The 7,578-nt window shown below is 34.3% G+C and overlaps 1 long non-coding RNA gene across 1 annotated transcript; it reads right to left on the reverse strand.

Moving 5' to 3' along the window:
• Positions 1-808: 808 nt before the first annotated feature.
• LOC139099528 (uncharacterized) lies at positions 809-2,393 on the reverse strand. Its single transcript, XR_011545318.1, has 2 exons — positions 2,256-2,393; positions 809-2,191 (listed from the first exon to the last, which is right to left on the reverse strand). It is a non-coding gene; the product is annotated as an uncharacterized lncRNA (long non-coding RNA).
• Between the last annotated feature and the right edge of the window lie 5,185 nt (positions 2,394-7,578).

Genomic DNA, 7,578 nt, shown 5'->3' on the forward strand with positions numbered 1-7,578 from the left:
TAGTCATGGAAGAATAGTAGCTGTCAATAGCAGACAAGTCACTGTCACATGGCAGTCAAGACACTGTCACATGGTAGTCAAGTCACTGTCACATGGCAGAATAGTGGCTGTCACATGGCAGACAAGTGACTGTCACATGGCAAACAAGTCACTATTATATGACAAACAAGTCATTGTCACATGGCAGACAAGTCGCTGTCACATGGCAGAAAAGTTGCTGTCACATGGCAGACAAGTCACTGTAACATGGCAGACAATTGCCAATTTTCATGTGAAACGCTATGAAAATTGCCAGTTGGACACCATGTCGCAGACTTTCAACTGTCATGATAAGCTTGTGTTGATCGGGAAAATTTTACAACTAAAATAAAAATAGAAAAAAAGAAAATATCTGGGCTACATAAACTGATAATCAGATTATCAAATATCGTTTCAAAATATGTCAAGTTGAAATGCTAGTCACATAGTCATAAGAGTTAGGAACTCAAATCAATAAAAGGAAATATAAAGTAAAAACGTTGCATGGGTTTTTCAATATCACACAAAATGTTTGTCAACGCCGAATGGTCAATGAGCTCTATTTTCAAATAAAAATCTAGTTAGAGATTTTGTTAGCATGACTATAGGACTTTAATTGCATGTTCGGATTTGAATTTGACTGTGCTTTTCATGAAGTTTAGTATGATAAAGGGATTGTTGATGTAGTTTTGACAGATTGGGTGGATATGAGCCTTTGTTATGTATATTTTGATTAAAGATGTGAACAACTGTGTATTGGAGTTGCCAGAAGTAAAGTGAAGCGCCCAGATTAGTTCCAGAATTTAAATCTCGGCTACGCATTTAGAAATAGATTTATTTATTATTTTTTGTGCATATTTTTTCATACTAATAGACATCTTTTAATCTACTTCCAATTACATTCTTCAATGCTGTCTCAACTCTTCCTGGATCTTTTTCCCATTTGTCCTCCAACTTCACATTCGGATGAATTGTCTTAATTTGAATGAATGTTTGTTGCCTCAGTCAATCGTGATTGTATTTGTTGCTTATTTTGAGTACATCCAAGGCATTATCTGCATTTAATTGATTGATAAGTTTTGTGGCTGTGAAATTTTGAAGTTCTGCAATTTTTAGTCGACTTGCAGCTATGAAAAGTTGAAGATAATTAATGTCATCGCCGATTGGAAATTCATCGGTGTAAATAAAGTTGAGAATTGTTTTGAATATGTCTGTGGTGATGTATGTAAAGTCAATGCATTCAATTGAAGGATCCTTTCGGAAAATATCAGCCAGAGTTGGACATCGAGCAATTAAGAGAAATTTATGGACACGGAACTTTTCACCTCCAATATTAATTACAAAATCTTTCAATTTATCGTCCTGGATCAGTTCCTTGACGTCACCAAATATTCCACTTAGGTGTTGAATTTTTGATTTTTGTGGATTTTTGAGTTCCTCAATATCATCTTTAAGCTTCTTTTCAATATTTCTAAGTTCAAGGATGTCTTTGTACATTTTCTTCTCAAAATGGACTAAAAAGTCATTGTCAGCCTTCAACTTATCATTTGCAGCCTTTAATTCACTTCTTTCTTTGACTAAAATCTTTTGAGATTCTCGGATATCCTTCATCATTTTGTGTCTTGAGAAAAATTTATTCAAAAGGTCTTCTTTAATTTGTTCTAAGGTGGAATTTGAGTTGTATTCAGGATATACTGAGTAGCACTTGTCATAGTCAAAGCAAACGAATTTCAGCTTTGTAAGACCGTCCAGAATGTTGTACTCAATTGTCTTTAGCTGATTCCCGAAGAAGGAAATCCATTCGATATTTGGAAAATCTTGAAATAAATCACCAGGCAGGAACTCCAGTTCATTTTGCTCGAAGAAGAATGTCTCCAAATGTCTGTACTCAGCTAAATCATCCCTGCTTATTTTCTTCAATTTTGAGTTATTGATGCACAATTTTTTCAAATTTGGGAATATTTTTGTCAATCCTTGAGGAACTTTTGACACGACACAGTCAGTAAATTGAACATCATGGACGTCAAGATGTGTTTTTTCAAGCCATTGAATTCCATTCAAAATAAGCTCTGAATTTTCGGCTATAAACTGATTTTTAATCAGACATCCAAAAACATTTGGACCATGCTTAAATGTAAATTCCACAAATTCACAAGGAATGTTCATTTTTTGGCTAAAAAGTTTGGAATTTCATGAATTTTTGAAATTTTTTCAATATTTCACAACTTTTGTCTTACTTTTAGCTATTTTTGGTAATGCACTCACTGATTGCTGCTTGCTTAACTTAATATTAAATTATTTTCTACTTTTTCGACACAAATTAGATTGATAATAAACATTTCAGCGAGAACTGAGTAAGGAACAAACAATATAACAGATTAGTCATCGTTAAAAAAAAGTATTATACTGTGCGTCAGTATTGAACTGAATTTCGCAATATGATTTTCATTGTACAGCAGTAAAAACGATAATGTACGCATATTACAAACACTTTTAAACTATGTTAAAGAGCAGAATATACTTACATGATGTAGATGAGTTAGGAGTTATGATGTGGATGATGTGGATGAGTTAGGTAATTGTAAAGTGATAACATTTTAGTGTATTAAATCGTCATTACGTATGTAGTAACATACTGGACAATATAACATGTCCAATATAACATGACAATATAACATCCACATTTATAACTTTGTTATAAATAGCTATGAAGTAATTTGAAAAAAGTATTATAATTAGTCATCAATGCACGGTGGAGGAAATAGCGAATAAACGACCTCATGTGGACATGAACTGGCATGATCAGTCTTTGCATGGATCCCAAACATTTAGAGGATTTTAGGATTTTTTCGTGAGAAATTTTAGTCAATTGAAATATTTTTCCATAAAGGAAAGATCGGGTTGATCCTTAAACTACTTCCATGACTTCTTCCTCCCTGCTCCCTTCCGTAGCTTTTGATCCCTCTATTGCTTGTGATTGAATTTCATTAAATCTTGCGCCAAACTATCCTGAAGTCGGTGTAAATATACTAGCTTACAGAGAGGCTTTAACCAACTTTAGACTTTACTGGAACCATGCTCCGACTTGGAGCCTAGGTTGCTACAAAAGGCCTTCCATCTGACTCTGTTGTATCACAAAGCTTGTACAAATTCTCAGTTTTAGCAACTAACTGGCATTCCTTCATTACCGCCCTACGCCATGTTGCTCTTGGAGCACATGGACGCCTTTTCGCTTGTGGATTCCAACCAAGGGCAGTATACCAAGCTTGTGTCTTTAGACTTTCCTAGGGTATGATTATAAGATTGACAGTATCTTGAGATTGAAACCTCCAGCCCTGACAACAAGGTCCAGCTCTAGGATTGCTCGAAGTCAACTAGAATTTTGTATGAAAAGGTCGCCTCAAGTTGGACTCAAGATCTCAAAACGACACGACAGCGTTTTAAGTTCGATCCGAATTTAAGCTCTGAAATATTCCCAATAATAATGTATATTCCTGTGTATATTCCCCAATATTCACAAAAAATTGATTTTACCTCCCGATCCCTCAATCAAATTTAAAAATCAAGTTCAATTTTCTTCAAAACATGCCACATCAAATAAAATTTTAAAAATCCTTGATTCAACATCCACGAATAAAAAGCAATAAAAATATCAAAAATGATTGAAAGTAGAGAAAATTGTTCCAATTCACCTACATAATCTTCGCATCGAATTATTAATGCAGGAGGTTTTTCGAATCCATAATGTCGAATTATAAGTCATGACAGGTACCTAATACATTTGAGGCAATCATTTTTCATCCTTAATATTACTCTCATAATGTATTCGAATGTAAAAACTTTAAGAAATCCCCAAACCGAATAAGGTAGGGTGTTGAAAAATCAATCAAATCATGTTAAGTCATTCGTTATAAGGTGAAAAGTATACATGCTTTTGACATCTATCATATAGCATATAAAAAAGTATAAAATCTCAATTTAAGAGAAGAAAAAGACTTCAAGTAAGGGGGATGGAATGACTTGGAGGCAGATTGATGATTGTAAATTGAATTTTGAGGTTTAACTGCAATTTGGAAAGGCTTCAAAAAATATTTTTTGAGGGGCGGAACTGAAATTTAATATTACTTTGCTTATATACGATTCATTAAATCCTCCAACCCCCTTCCACTCAAGTTCGATTCTCAAGCATTGATATTATTGATACAGAAACAAAATTTCTTGTGTTCTCCTTAAGAATACATCACGCAACGTCAATAGCAGCAGCAGGTAAAACAATTATTATGATGTTTGAACAATTGAAGCCTCAAGCATGATGTAATACTCACGTTTTATTTATTCAATCTAAAGCTACATACTTTATGGATTCTAGCATGTTTTAGAATGAAAGATATTTATGCCAATGTATGTACATTTTAACATGATGCAGCTACTACATCAATGAGAATACTCCGTGTGGAATATAATAGCATGAAAACAAGTAAACATTAAGCTGATAGACAAAAAGGTATTGAAAAGCAACAACCATAAACATCATCATAATAAGTGCATTGGGGCTATTAAAGTCTTCTTGAAGTTGATGCAAGGAATATGGTTGAATTGAGTAAGCATAGCGCATATATAAATTGAGTCATGAGATTATAGATTATGATGGTTATTGTCATTTTGTCGTTGTTGCTTCGTCGTGCTTTGTCATAATTGAAGAGAGTAAGAACCAGAGTTTGCAAGACTTTGGTCGTCCGGATTCAGTTTAGCTCTTAAGTCTCATTAATCCGATCTCAGTGGACGCCATACTTTTTGTACTAATGCGTCACGAGACATAGTTTGAGAAGCGCTGAATTATACTAGCTAATGCCAATTTGATGCCTTGTTCTGTCATATTGCTGTCTATTGGCGAAACTTTAAGCCAAACTGCATCCACTTGTGTGTGTCTTTTGAGGGGCTTTTTACTGGATTTACAGACAACAGTACTTTGCCTGTTGCTAACGGTACCATCCGTCTGTGTAGATCAAGGAATAAGGAAGAATCAAAGCAGAGGGCACACCGAGAATTGTCCTGAACATTTGTTCCGTCCAACTATAACCCCTAACAGTCAAAGAGCATGCTTTCATGATGCAGAAAGTCAACTACGATACCTAAAAGCGGTCTCTTTGCCTGTCGACTAACATCAGCATGTTCCACTCGGTACCATAAACTCATAAACAGAACTCAGCATATAAGCACTGCATCAACATTTCAAGAATGGTCTGCAAAATATTTATTTCAAGTGTAAGGCTTCAAAACCTACAACATTTTTTGCATTTTTCCACTTAAACCACTGAGTGAGCAACCACGAGCACGATACAACTACTAGAAATTTACTCTCGTGAAATAATTTCAAGTATTTTATGTTTTCACATCCAGAAACCTCGATACTACAAACAACATCAATAAGCTGAACTTCAAAAGCATCAAAAAAAAATTCTCAGAAACTGAATTTGTTCCTGAAAAATCAGCTAACGTTTAAAGTGTGGAAGGATTTTCTGCGTATGCATGGCAACGTTGCACTTGCGACTATAAATAGAAAAATGCATCCATACAGGAACGATTGAAGATAAAGCAATAATGCAGTGGTTGTCGTAATGCATTCTCCATCAATTTGATGTCAATTTTTGTGATGTTTAATAAGGAACTGATCAGAAAATTACGTAACGTTGAAGGAGGAATGGGTAGGGAGTACAATTTTGTTACGGAGTTGCGGCAGAAGAGGAAAGTGTAAAGGAAGGGTAGGTCTGAAAAAGCTATTTCTAGCGAGATGATTTTTTGTTGCCTAAAGTCGAAGATTTGTCTTGATGACTGTTTTTTTGATGACTTCATGACTTAGGGTATATCCTAACAATGGGTACCAACGTACCTAGCCACAATTTTTGTGTCACGAATCACACAAACCGAGTTGAATTTGACATCAATTTTTTTTATGTTTAATAAGGGAATGTTCGGAAATTACGTAGACCTGGAGTGAAAGGGGGGTCAAGTGGGGGATGCGGAGTTACAATTTTGTCACGAAGTACCATTGAGAAAGAGGCAGAGAGGATGATATGCAGCTCTAAGAACGACGTTTTAAGCTATTTGGTGTCAATATTAATATGGAATATTGAAAAATTACGTAACGCTGAAGAGGAGCTGAAGAATTCCGGGATTGCATGTGTTGAAAAAGACGCTATAGTCCTTAATATCCCGAACTGGCAGAAGGTTTCGAAGGATAGAGTTGTCTTAAGACATTCCCTACGCGTGGCATTAGGCCCTCGTGCTCTCCAGACAAGGAAGTAAGTAAGTAAGTTGAAGAGGAGGAGATGGAGGAGGAGGGAATACAATATTGTCACGGAGTTACGGTAAGATGGAGAGCGAGTATGAAGGTTTGATCTAAAAAGACTATTTTTAGCAACTTTAATGCACCCAAAAGCGAGAGCGAGCAAGACAGATGCATTGAGTTGTTGCTACCAATGATTATAGCAATGAATCATGACATAAATTAAATTTACGACAAATATAAAGCAAAAAAAAAAGCGTATGGGAGAAAAATCAACTGTTGCACATCAGTCGGAGCTTTCACAAGAATACTCTCAGAGAGGATATCCAAACCCAAATTGAGAGCGAGAGAGTGAAAAACTCACATTTTTTTCCCAGGATTGAAAAATGAGCTCAAACAATGAAAGAAAATTGTTAGGTGGCTGTTGTCAGTCAACTTTATAAGGTTCATATGAACAGAACTGTATTTACACTTTCCACTTTTTTCGCTTTATATTATTATATTTAACAAAAAAGAAATAATAATAATAAGAATAAAAAAAAAGAAAAAAAAAATATTTTCCAAAAAAAAAAAAAAATTAATTAAAGAATTTCGCGAAATTTCTATCTGTGATATTTTTTTAGTGAATACCAAAAAAGGAAGGAAGTTAGATCCATAAATGATAAAATTCAAATGATAACGTAAATCTTTAAAAAAATATATAAAATTCTTTTCATCTCCCCCCTCGCGGCACAATCAAAGTTGCTTCATATTATACATTAATCGGAACTATCGGAGTCTATTTTCGGTTCGGATGGCAAAGTGTAGATTAAAATGTAAAAAATGGAAATAAAAGCCATAATAGTTATGTGACAGAAAGTGAACTAAATCAGTGAAGTACGGAATAAGGCATAAAGCCTTGAAAAATACAACAAGTCGAGGAATACAAAAAAAAAGTAAAAAAAAAATCAAAATCAATTTTTGGATATAAAAGGATATTCTTCTTTTGCTGTGTTCTTTCGTCCTGTAAATGTGTGTATTATGTGACATTTTGGATTGGTGATGGCCTCGGGGCTATCTAATAAATTTTACAATGACGACGATTTAATCTCTTTTATTTATTTTCATATACTTTTTTTAAGGAACATCTTTTAAATCGCTTTTCTATGAAATTTGATGTCTTGGCTTAGAGCCTGATATGTCTTGAGTCTTGTGGTTAAGATCAGACGCGTAATTTAGGGGAGATAAAACATATTTTTTACTGAAATTTTTTTAGATTAAAAAATTAATTTTTT

This window comes from Chironomus tepperi, unplaced genomic scaffold (assembly GCF_022539635.2).
Source record: "Chironomus tepperi strain 1889 unplaced genomic scaffold, CSIRO-AGI_Ctep_v1 contig_472, whole genome shotgun sequence".
Lineage (NCBI taxonomy): Eukaryota > Metazoa > Arthropoda > Insecta > Diptera > Chironomidae > Chironomus > Chironomus tepperi.